General features: G+C 38.1%; 5 non-coding genes across 5 annotated transcripts; 2 read left to right on the forward strand and 3 right to left on the reverse strand.

Annotated features, from left to right (window-relative positions):
* Nucleotides 1-560: 560 nt before the first annotated feature.
* trnae-uuc lies at nt 561-632 on the reverse strand. The gene has a single exon. It is a non-coding gene; the product is annotated as a tRNA-Glu (tRNA).
* Nucleotides 633-1,601: 969 nt separating this feature from the next.
* On the forward strand, nt 1,602-1,673 carry trnah-gug. The gene has a single exon. It is a non-coding gene; the product is annotated as a tRNA-His (tRNA).
* Nucleotides 1,674-9,891: 8,218 nt separating this feature from the next.
* Nucleotides 9,892-9,963, reverse strand: trnae-uuc. The gene has a single exon. It is a non-coding gene; the product is annotated as a tRNA-Glu (tRNA).
* A 614-nt stretch (nt 9,964-10,577) lies between these two features.
* trnah-gug lies at nt 10,578-10,649 on the forward strand. The gene has a single exon. It is a non-coding gene; the product is annotated as a tRNA-His (tRNA).
* A 1,906-nt stretch (nt 10,650-12,555) lies between these two features.
* Nucleotides 12,556-12,627, reverse strand: trnae-uuc. Its single transcript has one exon. It is a non-coding gene; the product is annotated as a tRNA-Glu (tRNA).
* Between the last annotated feature and the right edge of the window lie 2,173 nt (nt 12,628-14,800).

Raw genomic sequence — 14,800 nt, forward strand, 5'->3', positions numbered from 1 at the left:
AACTGCATCCATTTTAACCTTGAAACATTAACTAGTGTTAGGGTGTTATCTGAAGTGTTTATTTCATGAAGTCACTGCGTGCTGCCACTCACTTTGTTTACTGAACACTTAGGGCTGCCAACCTAAGTAGTCTGTCCTTTTAGCGTAAAAAAGTTAACCCAAGCGCCACAAGACACGTGTTTGCAGAGCTCTATAGCGCCTCTAGAGGTGGTGATTGGTCGTGCAGATTATCGCCCCGAGCCTTTCAGTCTACTTGAGTGAAGGTTACCTCATATTTGATGATCTTTAAATAGGCATATTCCTCCTCGGGACTCTTTATATTTAGATGATTCAAATAAAGCAGGTGGCGCAGTCTGATAATGAACGAAACCACTGCCCTTCCATTGCCACCCTATCTGAGATCTACGCAAGCTACAGCTACTACTAATTCAGTAAGACTCTTTAATAATATTTGAACATAGGTGATAGGAACGCTTTGTATTGTAAGTACATTGTTTCTGTATCATTTTAATATGAAACATTAATCTGCAACTACTTGACAGCGTTTTTAAAAACGGTCGTTCCCATACCGGGAGTCGAACCCGGGCCGCCTGGGTGAAAACCAGGAATCCTAACCGCTAGACCATATGGGACAACTACGTATTTCAGTTACACACAACAGCAAACACACTTGTTCTCTTTATACGTTTTTTGGGAGGGCATGTTAATCACACACAACACCAAGAGCACTTGTTCTCGTTATAAGGTTTTTTTTAGAGTTTCTTTCCACAGGTCAATTTTACAAATAACCCTCGGCACACTGATGCTTCATCGGAAGAATCATTTGCAAACGTTTAAAATCAAGTCGCCCTTCACCTGTGTGTCAGCATGAGCACAGTTAGCAGTCGCCCGAGAGCAGTGCGGTAAGAAAGATATTCTGACTTTCCGTTCTGATTGCTTTATGTTGGTAAGATCCGCCGGAAGAATTTACATTTAAGCATTTAAAACAAGGCTTCAATGTACTCGTGTATTGTAATCTGTAACGCGACGTGTCATCGTGATAATCACGGCATGATTCTCAGCTCAGTTTTATGGCTCTACTCAAACTGGTGAAAAGGTTAGCATAAAAAAAGATAAATCAGTAGAAGGAAACTTTAGATCAACTAAGTACAACTTCATTTTTGATTGATTCCACAGAAATTACTTGGTTTGTGAATTTCTCATGCATAAAATGTTAAACCCAATCGAAACAGCAGTACTGTATTACATGTGTTGCAGTGTCCAGGGAACGAGGGACTGGCACACATCCACCGAAATCGGGCTAAGCCCTTTACTGAACAAAATCAAAAGCAACCTTCAACGCTCCAGCCATCTCCTACCGTTCCGATCCCCCCAAGTCGGGACGAGACACCCTACAGAAAACAAACCTGCACTTGAGCAACTGGACACGCAAAACTTGGATGCCCTTCTGAAAAGATTTTGAATACTGTTTTCGAAAAGAAGTATCCTCTGATACCACCGTGCCAACAATGCATAGTTAACCATACGCTAAAAAAAATCACACTTGTATTTAGCTATCCAATTTATAAAGGACTGTAGTTACTCAAGCAGTTCAATGGAGTGCCGTGATCGTATAGTGGTTAGTACTCTGCGTTGTGGCCGCAGCAACCCCGGTTCGAATCCGGGTCACGGCATTAGTATATCCATGCGTTCCATTTTTAAGGTGGAGGAAAAATATTCATTAAGATCGTTGTGCGCTAGTAGACAACGAGTTAAAAAAATAAAGCCCCCATTTGTAATACGAAAGCTAAAAAAAAAAAATACGTCCGGCAGACTATACCTTGCTTCCGAGAATCGCCGATCTTACCCGAATGTGGGAGGGGACACTATGGAAATTTGATGAGATTTGGCCCCGCCCACATCAATACCCGTTGTGAGGACTTTGTCGATTGGACTTCGTAGAAACAACTACATTCCTATCGAAACATCGCGGCGTTTACATCTTACATTTTTTACATTGCCAGTTTCCATACAGTCCTATCCCAGTTCTGGGAAAAATGGCTTTTTGTTATTCTCTTATATTCAAATGTATTTGAATCATTTAAATATATGTAATGTTTGCAGTTAAACCGGACAGAAAAAAAGAAAAAAAAGATACAGGGTTACAACTGCATTCTGTGCTGTTACCGTTGTCGAGGAAAGTAGCCCGCGCTTATAGTTATTTATACAAGCTTACTGGTTTGCTCCCTGACTAGATGTTGTACAGACGTTTTATTTGCTTGGAAAATTCTAGGCAGTGCCGAGTGTTGCGTGTTAGTTCTGTAAACTGTAAGCAGTTGATTTAACTATAACGTTTACCGTAAAAACACCCTTTCTTGTTGCCACTAAGAGGACGTGTATGATATTTTTTATTCAATTTGCCTTAATGTTAAGGGTGCTTTTTGCTCATTTTTCACATTGTGTGTGAGTAAACTTGAGTATTCGAGGACCACTGGAAAAAGGAATTGTCATCTAATTTTGCAGCACGTTGAGGGTGTGGAGCAGCGACAGGGGTTCGATCACTGAGTGTAACTGCCCTGTTATGTGTAGCGCTCACAGGCCGGGCCCTCCCCCCAAGTTCAGTCCCGACATGGGCCAGTGGCCATGTCAGTAACCTGTAATGCAAGGCAAGTCATTGGCCCTTAAGCGCCAGACCCCGTGAGAAATCGTTAGGCAGCCTATTCGAAAAGTGAATTAAAAGATGCTGTTAGTTTCTTCCATATTTTTTCACTCTGATGGCGATTGTTTTCCAGATCTGATAATGAAATCTCTAGCAGTATGTATTATATTACAGTATAGTCTGTGCTCATATGTGAACTTTGTCTGCGATGAGATATTCTTTTGGAGATTGTCCTTTCTTAGAACAGGTATTTTATACGACTTGGTGACTTATCAGTTCTGTTATTAAGGCAAGCAGGGTGCATAATGAATGACAAGTAGCCTATCAGCTTTTTTGTATTATTAACGAAATTGAAAAAATGAGTTATAGCACTACCAGATAAAGACTCTTACAGGCCCCAGGGTGTCACACACATATAAAAAAATAAAATGAGCCGGGCTGGTCTCCTTCGAAGATTTCAGCGCTCGAGGTGCAGCAGTACAATCCACGAGTAACCGCCTCAGTGTGTCACGTAGAAAAACGCGGAATATGCAGCAACAGAAAAACGCCACTGTTGATAAGATATCTCGAGAGGCGTTAGAAATTTCATGAACGTATTTCAACGAGGCTGCCAATAGGTAAGGCTGAAATTTATACTGCATAATCTAACGAGACTGGAGGTGACCATTCGCCGCCCCTCTTACTTTCTACGTGTTTTCTATGGCCTATTCAGATGCAGGATGTGAATAACATTTAAAATAACAGCAGCATTTCGATCTAATGTATCTTGACCATTTAAATAATTTTTTACACTAAGATTATAAAAGGATTTACTTTCACCCTGAGCTCTGTTGCTTTAGATCAAGAGGAATATGTAGCTAATTGAGAAAGGGCGAGATGTGAATTGCTGGCTCGTCGTCATCAATGATCAGACGGTCAACTGTGCAAACCGAGGAGAAACACAAAACAAAAACGAGGCGATAGCTACAAATTAGTTAAGCTTGGTATTGATCTTGTTTCGCCGTAAACCTCAACAGCACACCTAAGGATCATCTCCTCTTAGTAGTGTCCTACCTAGTCTGGTCTTGATCTGCTGCTAGTAAAGTACTATCTCAGGTACACTCCAACTTGATCAGTACTCTGTGTTCTGGTTACAGCAAGTTTGCATTCCCTTAGCAACAGACAACTTCAAAAGCATATACATTGCATTGAGTCGTCATATGCATTTACTCAGTTCTGGGTCCCTACAGTATTTGTCCAAACACAGATGTGCCTTCATTAAAACACCACATTTGTGTAATAGTTTTAATGGCACCCTAAATAGACAGTGTTGAATATCTTTCAGCCTACTTTCTGTTTTTTTCATCTCAGATGATGGATGCAATGGTATGGCAGTGGTTGATGGCTCACCTTGATGCCCACATGCTTCTCCAGGCAAATTAACAAGTTCTCTCTTACAGCATTTCATGTTCTCAGGATGGCACCCCTGCACTGGATCCCCCTTCTGAGCCAACCGGGTTTCCATTTTCTACACCTCTAGCGCCAGTAATTGACAGCTAGTAACAAAGATGAAGCTACTACTGCCATCCAAGTGACAGTGTGTCCACCCAATTTCTACAGCACCTTGTTTCCTGTAATTTAACCACATGCAGTTAGTGCCCATAAAGAACTAAGTGCGTCTCAGTCCAATAACAGGAGAGTCCATAGGAAACTTTGATGAGCCTTCCTTCTATCCTGCTAATATTATTATTTCTGTTGCTTATGGTTTTCTTTTTTCCCATTCTACCATCTTAGTTATATACTGTATGTTGTGCTACACATTGGCACCGTAGCCCTTTAAGAACACTGCCTGTTCCATCAAGTTTTTCCAACCATCCTGATCTGGATTCAAAATCTCCATCCTCACTTCTTGAACCTGCGTAGATTCTCCTCCATGCCATCAGCCCATCTCGACTTGTGTGGTCAACCAAGGCTTCTACTACCTTCTTGTTTTGATGGAAGACCTTTGCAGCTACTCTGTCATTAAACATGTGTTCCAGGTGGCTTGTCCAGCATAGTCTTCCTCTCTTTACTTCGATAACAATAGGGAGTCTATCCACAGGTTTTACAGCTCAACATTGGTTTGGATTCACTAGACGCCATTGTATAAGTCTGTAAACTTTCTCATCATTTTACATTCCCAACAGGCCAGCCTGGAGTACTGATGTACTGTGTGCAGTTTTGGTAGGGCTGCCAACTCCCTTTCTCTGGAAATGAGGACATTTGGGGCAAAAAATGAGGACTTTTGATGCCATAATACACCTTTATACTGTCTTATGTTTTTTTGAAATGATATAAACCTTTAGTAGCAGTTTATCACTATAATTATGATATGATGGCCACAATCACAGTCACTGGCAAACTAATAACCCATTAAATATTTTGAATATGTCGAGCCTCTTAAATTAACAGACGTCATTCCTTCCATTCTTATTTGCATATCTTAACTGTAGTAAACCTGTAAAAATTGATACACATGGTAAATTCACTTCTAGTAAAATAAAAATAATTTTACTCTTTTCAATTTAGTTTATTTGCATTTATCTACATTCTTTTAGATTTTTCCACTGAAACCATTTTTCTCAGTAAGTCTGGGTTCTTGGATAAATATGAATAGAAATCTTTACATAGCATGCTACTGAAACTGAATCTTGTGAGCATTAGCCCCTTAATTGAATCTGTTCTGCCCTTTCGAAAACAAGGAGCTTTGTTGTTCAAGTAGTCTGTGAACTTGCACTTCCTTTTTGGCATAATGGGTATTCATGAATTTTGGTAATTGAAAGAATTACGAAAATATTAAATTACTTGAAGAAGTGACTTATTACTTGATCAACTGATGACTAAAAAGATACTGCATTTATATGAATGATTACATGTGTGATTGTTTTTTAATTAACTGAAACTTTAATAGTTGACTCATTCATTTACAATTATACTGTAAATCCATTTTGGAACAACGGGTGATAATAACAATGTTTTCCATTAAAATATTACAAAGCAGTACTCACTCGGCCTTAAATATGACAGCCTGGATGTATGAAATTTCTTGTTTAGCCAAGCTCCTGAAAGAAGAATCGAAAATAAGATCAAACATATAGAAAATGTGAAATTGTAATTTCGATTTTGATTAAGTTCACTTAATTACGGTGAATTAAGATTACAAATAATTAAGGAAAGGAACAACATTTATAATGAACTGTCTACTCGGCAAGAAGATAAAGCTGAATTCAAAAGAAGAAGTGAAAAAAGCAAATTGGACAGATATATTCTCATCAATATCTGCATTGCTTACTACCAAAATGGAAATGAAGATTCTGGGAAAAATGTGTCCTTCCACAAATGCTGATTGGTGTATGGCTTTTAATTTTTACCAATGATAAGTATATGGAGATTTTCAGATTTTAAGAGCCAAAATTCATGGCATTAAAAATGAGGACATGTCCGGGAAAATTAGGACGGTTGGCAGCCCTAAGTTTTGGTCTCCAGGCTGCAAAAAGACATAACAGGCAGTTGCAGTTTGTAATGTGAGGCACTGGAGCACCGCAACCCCCTATATATATATATATATATATATATATATATATATATATATATATATATATATATCCCCATGTAGTTTACAATCTCTACTTAAATTAATTAGGTAATGTCAAATAATAATGAAATACAATTGTTTATATGCACAACATGCCTGATGTGAGTGCATGTCAACATCCATTAAAAACTGGTTCAGAATTGTTTTTGTTTAATTTCTGTGTGAAAATAAAATTCTGTGTGAATACCTATATTTTCTGAATGAAGGACACAGGCCAGATGATAATCTATGTAAGTCCTTGATCTTTGGAAAGCTGGTGACCCGAGGCTGCTCTTTAATTGGTTGCTTTCAGATTTTTCTGGGGACGCAGCTCTCTGTACTCCAGACATGCCCATATTTATTGGCAGCAAAGTAGTGTTGTTTCAGATTTTTTTAATCTAATGTGATTGGACAATCGTCACCACATCATGTCATGTTGACTTCAGTGGTTCACAGTTCACAACATTAGGCAACGACAGATGAGCAAGTGGGACTTTGATGGCAACATCAAGCGGAACTTCAGAAAACAAAACAAATTCAGTTATTTCTTTAAGGAAACACCCCTTCATAAATCATTCACTGGAAGAAAAAAAGATGATAAAGGACCTTGGACCAGACCTACCTGTCTTAAGAATTCAGCAGGAGACAAGTGATCAAGGACAAGCTTCCATGCAGACTTTTTCCCAGCTGTTGTTATGACAAAAGATAAGCTGACAACGAATACAGAAATGGCAGGTCTTGGTGTGTGTATTATTTATTAGGTGATCAGTTCCTGTGATTTTTAAATTCTCAAGTATTTAATGCTACTTTTAGGGTCATTTGATGTAAGTGATCACTTCTTCAAACCATGCATTACAAAAGTTGAGAATGCTGTGGCGCCTAAACCTGTAATGTAACTACATTTGCCTCTTTAACAAATGGCCTTCTTTTACTAGGCGTTCTACAGCTCCTGCAGCTATAAGCATTCAAAATATCCACGACGAGTAATCACAGAAGCAATTCAAAGCTGTGCAAATTAATGTTATTTATTTCATGAAATAGACACTAAATATTAAAAAATACTAACAAGTAAAATTATTTGCATATAACCTGACAATAGACTTGGGATATCGTGATTCAGGTGGTTTGTTATTCTTGCAAGCATTTCAAAACCTGTCTTTTCTTTTTATATGTTGTGTGTTTTATTCTCTTAGCGTGCTTTAGTAACAGGCCTATTGTTTGTTAAGGTCATGCAGGTTAAGAAGGTTCAACTGACTGAGAGCTTGAGAGAGAGAGAAAAAAACATTTGTTCACCGTAGGCTGTTATTTATGTCTATAGTTTGGGTGCTGGCATGTCATTTACATTTTTTGTTGTTTTTTTGCATTATTGTAAGGCCATACCCAGATGGCTGGGTCTTTGAATTTGTGTGCATTCATCTATCTATCTATCTATCTATCTATCTATCTATCTATCTATCTATCTATCTATCTATCTATCTATCTATGTTTTATTAGAGGATTCCCGTCATTTGGCTGCTGATGGTCAAGTTCTATAAAACACCTTATCTATGTGAAATTTTATTCACATTCCTAATTTCACATATGCCAACCCATCAACACATGTCTGACTACACTGTTACTACTACCACTACTACTACTACTAATAATAATTCTTTACATTTGTATAGCACTTTACTCACTCGTCAAAGCGCTCTATGTGTAGGGAACATTACAGTCTGTGATTTTTTCCTTTCTTTTCTCCTGAGCTATGAAGTGCTGCTTCACTTTGTCCCCCCAATAACTGTGACCCCACCGTTTCTTTTTTTTTTCGCCAGCTACCACTGATAGCAGCATTAGAAAAAGTCCAGAGATGAACTACAAGGCTGATTCCAGCGCTACAGTGGATAAGTTGTGAGGAAAGACAGAGACAGCGGAGCCTTTTCAGTTTAGGCAAAAGGAGGTTAAAAGGAGACTCGATCAAAGTGTTTAAATTATGAAGGGATACAGTGGCTCGAGACCGATACTTTAGGAAGTTTTTCTTTACACAGACAACCATAGACACTTGGAATAAGTTGTCAAGTTAGTGTGGTGGATACTAGGACTTTAGGGGACCTTCAGAACTTGACTTGATGTTATTTTGGAGGAACTAAGTGGATGCTCGGCTGAAGGACCTGTACTTATTACAATTTTCATAACATTCTAATTTTTCTTCATGAGGACCCAGGCTCCACTGACATAGATGACAATTGGACGAATGGTGATTTTATACATGGCTTTTTTGCTTCTTCTTGACAAGACAAGGTGCCCCAGACTTCTGTTTCCAACACTTATGTGTGCCTGTATCTCCTGGCTATGATGTTTTGTGATAATGGATACAAGATATTTGAAGCTTAACCACTCTTTCAAACTGTTTGTTGTTCACCACAAGATGTTTTAGATGTATGCCACTACGACATGTTGCTACCATCTACTGTATGTATGGTATATACCAATTTCAAAGTGAAAACATGCAGTGCCAAAATGCTTGGCCGTTTATTATGAATGCATTAGTGGTATAATGTGAAAATGAGGAAAGAGACCTCTGATTAATAGAAGATACCGTGCTATTGCTCACAGTAAGGGGAAAGAGAAACACATTTTATGTACTCAGTGCAAAGTGTTCTCAAACTTTTAAAACAAACTTTTTTCCTCAGTAACAGGGCCATTCCTGTCTTTAAGTGAACTTGTTTTACAAAACAACTTGCTTCGTATCCAGTACCAAAATCCAAAAGAAAAGCACTTTCCAATGTGTATGAAATATAAAATGTGGATGGTTGTGACATCTTTTAATAGACAATAGTTTATGGAGTCTTTAATGCATTGCTTCATTTAATATATTATTATTTCGCTTAGCAAAGCATCCTGCGATGATACCAGCTGAGCATGGTTTTATATAAAATACAATCTATAAAATGATTAATTTTCAATATATTTTTCTTCTTATGATATTTGCTCTTCTGATTGTTTTAACTGCGGTGGGCTGGCGCCCTGCCCGGGTTTGTTTCCTGCCTTGCGCCCTGTGTTGGCTGGGATTGGCTCAGAGCAGAACCCCGTGACCCTGTAGTTAGGATATAGCGGGTTGGATGATGGATGGATGATTGCTTGAAAATAGTACTTTTACGTTATCAATAAACAGGGTGACTTAGTGTTTAGCACGTTTTTGGAGTAATTATAATAAAGGTAGAAACAGCAGGTTTAATTGTAAGAGCGAAAAAAAAAAGCAAAACGCGTCTGTGTGGGTGGGAGAAGAAAAATAGCTCTGCTTTATACGACCCACCATAGGCGGTGAGGGTATACACTGCAGGTTATCACGCAAGCACAAGCGGTGTACGAGTGCAAAGGAGAACTGAAATGTGGTTTTCCTTGAAAGGTCACGCAAATTAATGTTAAATGTAATTGGTGTTACTGTTAAATTAAAATATAAAGGGCATGAGCACGATGTACTTGGAAACTTAAGCAGTACTGAGGAAAAAATTCTTAATATTGTCACAAGTGTGTCAATTCCTTCTTCAAAATTCCATCCTGTAAGGGGTCGTGTGTAATGATCATATCACTCAGTTCCAGCTGCTCAATACGTTCATTCGTAGTGTTTTGTTTTTTTTAAGAGCACTGCAGGCAATAGGCGAGGTTTATAAAACGGTCGTTCCCATACCGGGAGTCGAACCCGGGCCGCCTGGGTGAAAACCAGGAATCCTAACCGCTAGACCATATGGGACTTTATGGTCTGCTTGTTTAATGGAAATGGTAATAAATCCCAAATTCAAAACACGACGATGATGTTTCTTTAAATTGCCCCGTTTCTCATTTTTTCATATTTTTACATCAATGTTTTTATTAATATACTGAAATATTCGTTTCCTTTGAGCTTCTTTCACTTAATACATTTTAAGCATAGCGGGTCATAGCGAGTAATACTTTTCACGAAAATCGAATCGTTCTTCATGTGCTTGCCGTTCAGCATGAGCACAACACCCTAATAAATGCCATTTAACTTCCCCCCCTAGCTGTTTAATTTATATTTGGTCAACTTTACTATTGGATTTAAACATATGACATAAGATTACTATTGGATTTAAACATGACATAAGAATTAGCATTTAACGACTAATTATAATGATAAAATACAATTGCACTATGCAATCCGTCTAAAACTTTGCTATAATATTTAAAAAGACACATCAGTCAAAGCAACTTGCCGATAGAAGTAATATCTTAATTTTTTTGACTAATGACACTAAAATAACTTACTATATAAAAACAACAATTGTTTGTGTGTTTAGTTTTCCAGCCTACGGCGTTTTAATGTTTTAACGGTGTGTCTGGTAGCGTGCCGTGATCGTATAGTGGTCAGTACTCTGCGTTGTGGCCGCAGCAACCCCGGTTCGAATCCGGGTCACGGCATTTACGTGGAAATGGTTCATCGTTGTTATTTTTTTTTTAAAGAAACATGCTAACAGAACATTGATAGTATTCAGAAAGGTCTATTTTTGAAAATAAATACAATATGCAAAGCTATAATACTACATTTTATGTATATAGCGCCATTCCCATGCTTAAATGTCAAAGGAATACAATAGGAGAAAACGCAAAGATAACATTAACACAGGATATAAAATAATATAATGCAGTAGCCGAACACCAAATAATATACGCATAGATGAAAGTTAAAGTTGTAAATGATAATAAGAAACAAAAAACAGGACAAAAAGAAGAAAGCAATGGACAAATAACCCAACAGCTACATGATTAAATGTAGGAATATTACAATTCCCCAGGGCAATATACTGTAGAACCATTAACAGGATAACACCGAATTTTGTTATCAGTTTTACAGTACCTTGGCTATTTGTTTTGATGTTCAGTTCAGATGTAATAATTCCAGGTAGAACACCATCCTGACATGAGCTACACACTAGCTGGAAAAATGGTCAAAAGTATCAGAACCCCCCAAATAACATCTTCTGTTTGTTTGTTGAACATCTCATTCCAAAACCATGAGCAGTGATTTGGAGATGGTCCCTCTTTGCTACTGTAACAAACCGTACTCTTCCGGAAACGCTTTCCACTACAGTAGCATCTGGAACGTTGCCATGAGGAGTCATTCCCATTTAGCCACAAGAGCATTAGAGAGGTTGGGTACTGATGTCGGGCACTAAGGCCTATCTCACAGTCAGCATTCCTATTCCTCCCAAAGGTGTTTGATGGGGTTGAGGTCAGGACTCTGTGCAGGCCAGTTCTCATGACATCTGCCAAACTCAGATTCAACCACCAGATGGTGAGTCGCAATTCATTACTCCAGACAGAACACTTTCCACTGCTGTACAGTTCAATGGTGGTGTGCTTTGTACCACTCCAGGCAACGCCTGGCATTTCATGTGGTGATCTTAGGCTTGTCATCAAAACTAATTTCATGAAGATTGCATGGAACAGTTCTTGTGCTGATGTTGCTTCCAGAGATAGCTTGGAACTTGGTAGTATTACATCCGAGGAAAAACTATTTTTACATGTTGCATGGTAGTAGTCCCATCCTGTAAGCCTGTATGGCATACCACTTTGAGGCTGAACTGACCTTGTTTCTAGACATTTACATTTCACAATAACAGCATTTACAGTTGACCTTGGCAGCAACAGCGGGGCAGACATTTGATAACAGGGCATCCTTTAACAGTACCATATTGAATGTCACTGAGAAAATGTTTTTGTACCTGCTGTAATATGCTAGCCACTGTGCCCTTCATTTTTCTCAGTAGTAGGTTTATTCCTGGCTTGAATTAATCTTACTATATACAAGGCAGCTTGCTTCTTGTCCAGTAAATTTCCAAAAGAAAATGATGCAGTTATGCACATAGAATTAAAAAAATGATAGCTTTCATTACGCAAAAGCCTATTAAGTCATTACTTTAATGTACTGCTTATGTAATATTGTGTTTTGCTAAGTAAAGCACCCTGATGCCAGCAGGGTATGGCCCCTTATATAAAGAAATATATACTGTATAAAGAGAAAAAGCTTGAGCCGTCAAATATGATTTTTAACATATTAATATTAAATATAATTAATATCACAGTGAATACCTTTTATATTTGGATGTAGTAATTATACTCAGAAAACGTTGCACAATTATTAGATTATTGAACAACAACCCAACATTAATCGCTGTACGTTTTGTATCTCTAAGATAGCCCCGAGATTATGTTGGGATTCATAAGTGTCTTGTCAGTCACCTTACTTATATTCGTACTACGAAACGCTTCTTTAGGTACGAATGGTTAATGACTACTTTCAATCAGTTGATTTCTAAAACAGTCGTTCCCATACCGGGAGTCGAACCCGGGCCGCCTGGGTGAAAACCAGGAATCCTAACCGCTAGACCATATGGGACTGCTCTGTAAATCTTCCAGATTGATCAATTTGTACATGATGTATGACCAATATTTGTATCATTATTAAATCGAATCCATCACCCTGCTCGGGAGTATTTGGAATTTATTAAATGACGTTGTATGTACAATGAAAGCATGCCTGATTACAGCGTACCGTTATTCATTTGTTTCACTCCTCACTTTTTGTTTTCCTCACATAATGGTAATCGACGTTGTCTTACAGCTTCTTTTAATTCATTGAGTTTACCGCGTAACACTTTTCTGTGTCTTGAAACGTCATTCAAAGAATAATTTAGAAGTTAAAAATCAAGTCTCGTTTCGTCTTCATGTGTAATGGCATGAGCACGATCGACCTTTTTAACATCACCCGCTGGGTTGTTTAGATTTTATTTGGTGTAATTTATTGTCGAATTTAAAATGTGACGAAAAAATACTTATTACTGGATTATATTTTTAATCATTAACCATTTAAAGCGAGTCGACAGCACAGGGTCGCTGGTAGTGTGCCGTGATCGTATAGTGGTCAGTACTCTGCGTTGTGGCCGCAGCGAATCCGGGTCACGGCATTGTTTTGTTATTCCTTTTAATTTTAACGAATTAACTTAAATTGATACATTTAAGCTATATGACAAAAACGTATGTGGACACACCAGATTACAGAGTTCAGGTTTTCCCAGAGCACTCATTTTTAACAGGTGCATAAAGTCATATCTTTGTAATTGCCATCAACAAACGTTGGCACTAGAGTGGGTAGTACCGAAGAGGTCAGTGATTGTAAACATATCACTGTCATGGGGTGCTCTCTTTGCCAAAAGTCAATACATTAAATGTATATTGTTCCAAACTGCCGGATCAGGATAATGAATTTCCATGGCTTTGCACCTGTACACAAACCTAAGATCACTATGCACAATGTCAACCATTGTCTAGAAAGGTGTAAAGCATGTCACCGTTGAACTCTGGAGCAATGATAACGTGTTCTCTGGTGTGATTAATGATACTTCACTACAGTATCTGGCAGTGTAATGGACAAATCTGGGTTTGTAGATGCCACACGAACAATACATTTCAGATTGCATAGTACCTACTATAAAGTGGGGTGGAAAAGGGATAGCAGTCTGGAGCTGTTTTCCTGGGCTTGAGCTAGGCCCCATTGGTTTTAGTGAAAAGTGTTGGTAATGCTATCAAATGTAAAGACTTTTAGACAATTCTGCACTTGTGGTAACAATTTGGAGGAGGCCCATTTCTGTTCTAGCATAACTGTGCCCTTGTGCATAAAGCCATGTCCATAAAGACTTGGCTTGATGAGTGTGGTGTGTGGGAACGACCTCAACTAAAGTGAACACTTTTGGGTGTTAGAATGCCAAAAAAAAAACCAACACACACACACCAACAAAACACACACAATCCAAACTCTTGTGTAAAGCCTTTCAAAAACAACAGAGATGGTACAACTGCACAGGGGGTTGGGGAGAGGGGGGCTTTAACTGCACATTAATATTCATGGTTTTGGATTTAGCTGTGCCCACCAAGCTCAAGTAGATGTGATTGTCAGGTTTTCACAAAGATTTTGCTATAAAGCATAGTAGTTAATTTGTCCCCAGTGAAAATATAGCTTTTACAGAAGCTCAAGAAACATGGAAATATTATAACACACAGCAACAATCCCATCAAACTCATACAAGAATGACAAAAAAGAAAAACACCTTCTGACTTGGCTAAAAATAAGAGCGCAGTCACAGTGAGGCATTATAAAGTTTATTGCCTAAAGTATGAAGGTGCCACAGAAGTTTTTGTTGACACATTTCTAGTGAAAGTTCTCAATGTTATTGTGTTAGAGGAGGATGTACAGGATTGTTAATAATAATAAATAATAATACATTTTATTTATATAGCGCCTTTCCCATGCTCAAGGCACTTACAGAATATAAGAAAGAACGGCAGGGTATACAGTATATAGCATTGTACAAACCAAATAAATAAATAAAGAAGATTAAGACAGTAAATTCAGAGAAAGCCTAACAGACAGCAGAATTGATGGTCTAGCACACACACATACACATCTTGACAGAGAGGTAAACTGAGAGAAGGGTAATAAAGTCAAGTAGAGCTAAAAGCCTTCCTGAACAGATGAGTTTTGACTTGTTTTTTAAATGAATTCATGGAGTCAG

The sequence above is a fragment of the Polypterus senegalus genome, chromosome 13, assembly GCF_016835505.1.
Source record: "Polypterus senegalus isolate Bchr_013 chromosome 13, ASM1683550v1, whole genome shotgun sequence".
In the NCBI taxonomy this organism is placed as follows: Eukaryota; Metazoa; Chordata; class Cladistia; order Polypteriformes; family Polypteridae; genus Polypterus; species Polypterus senegalus.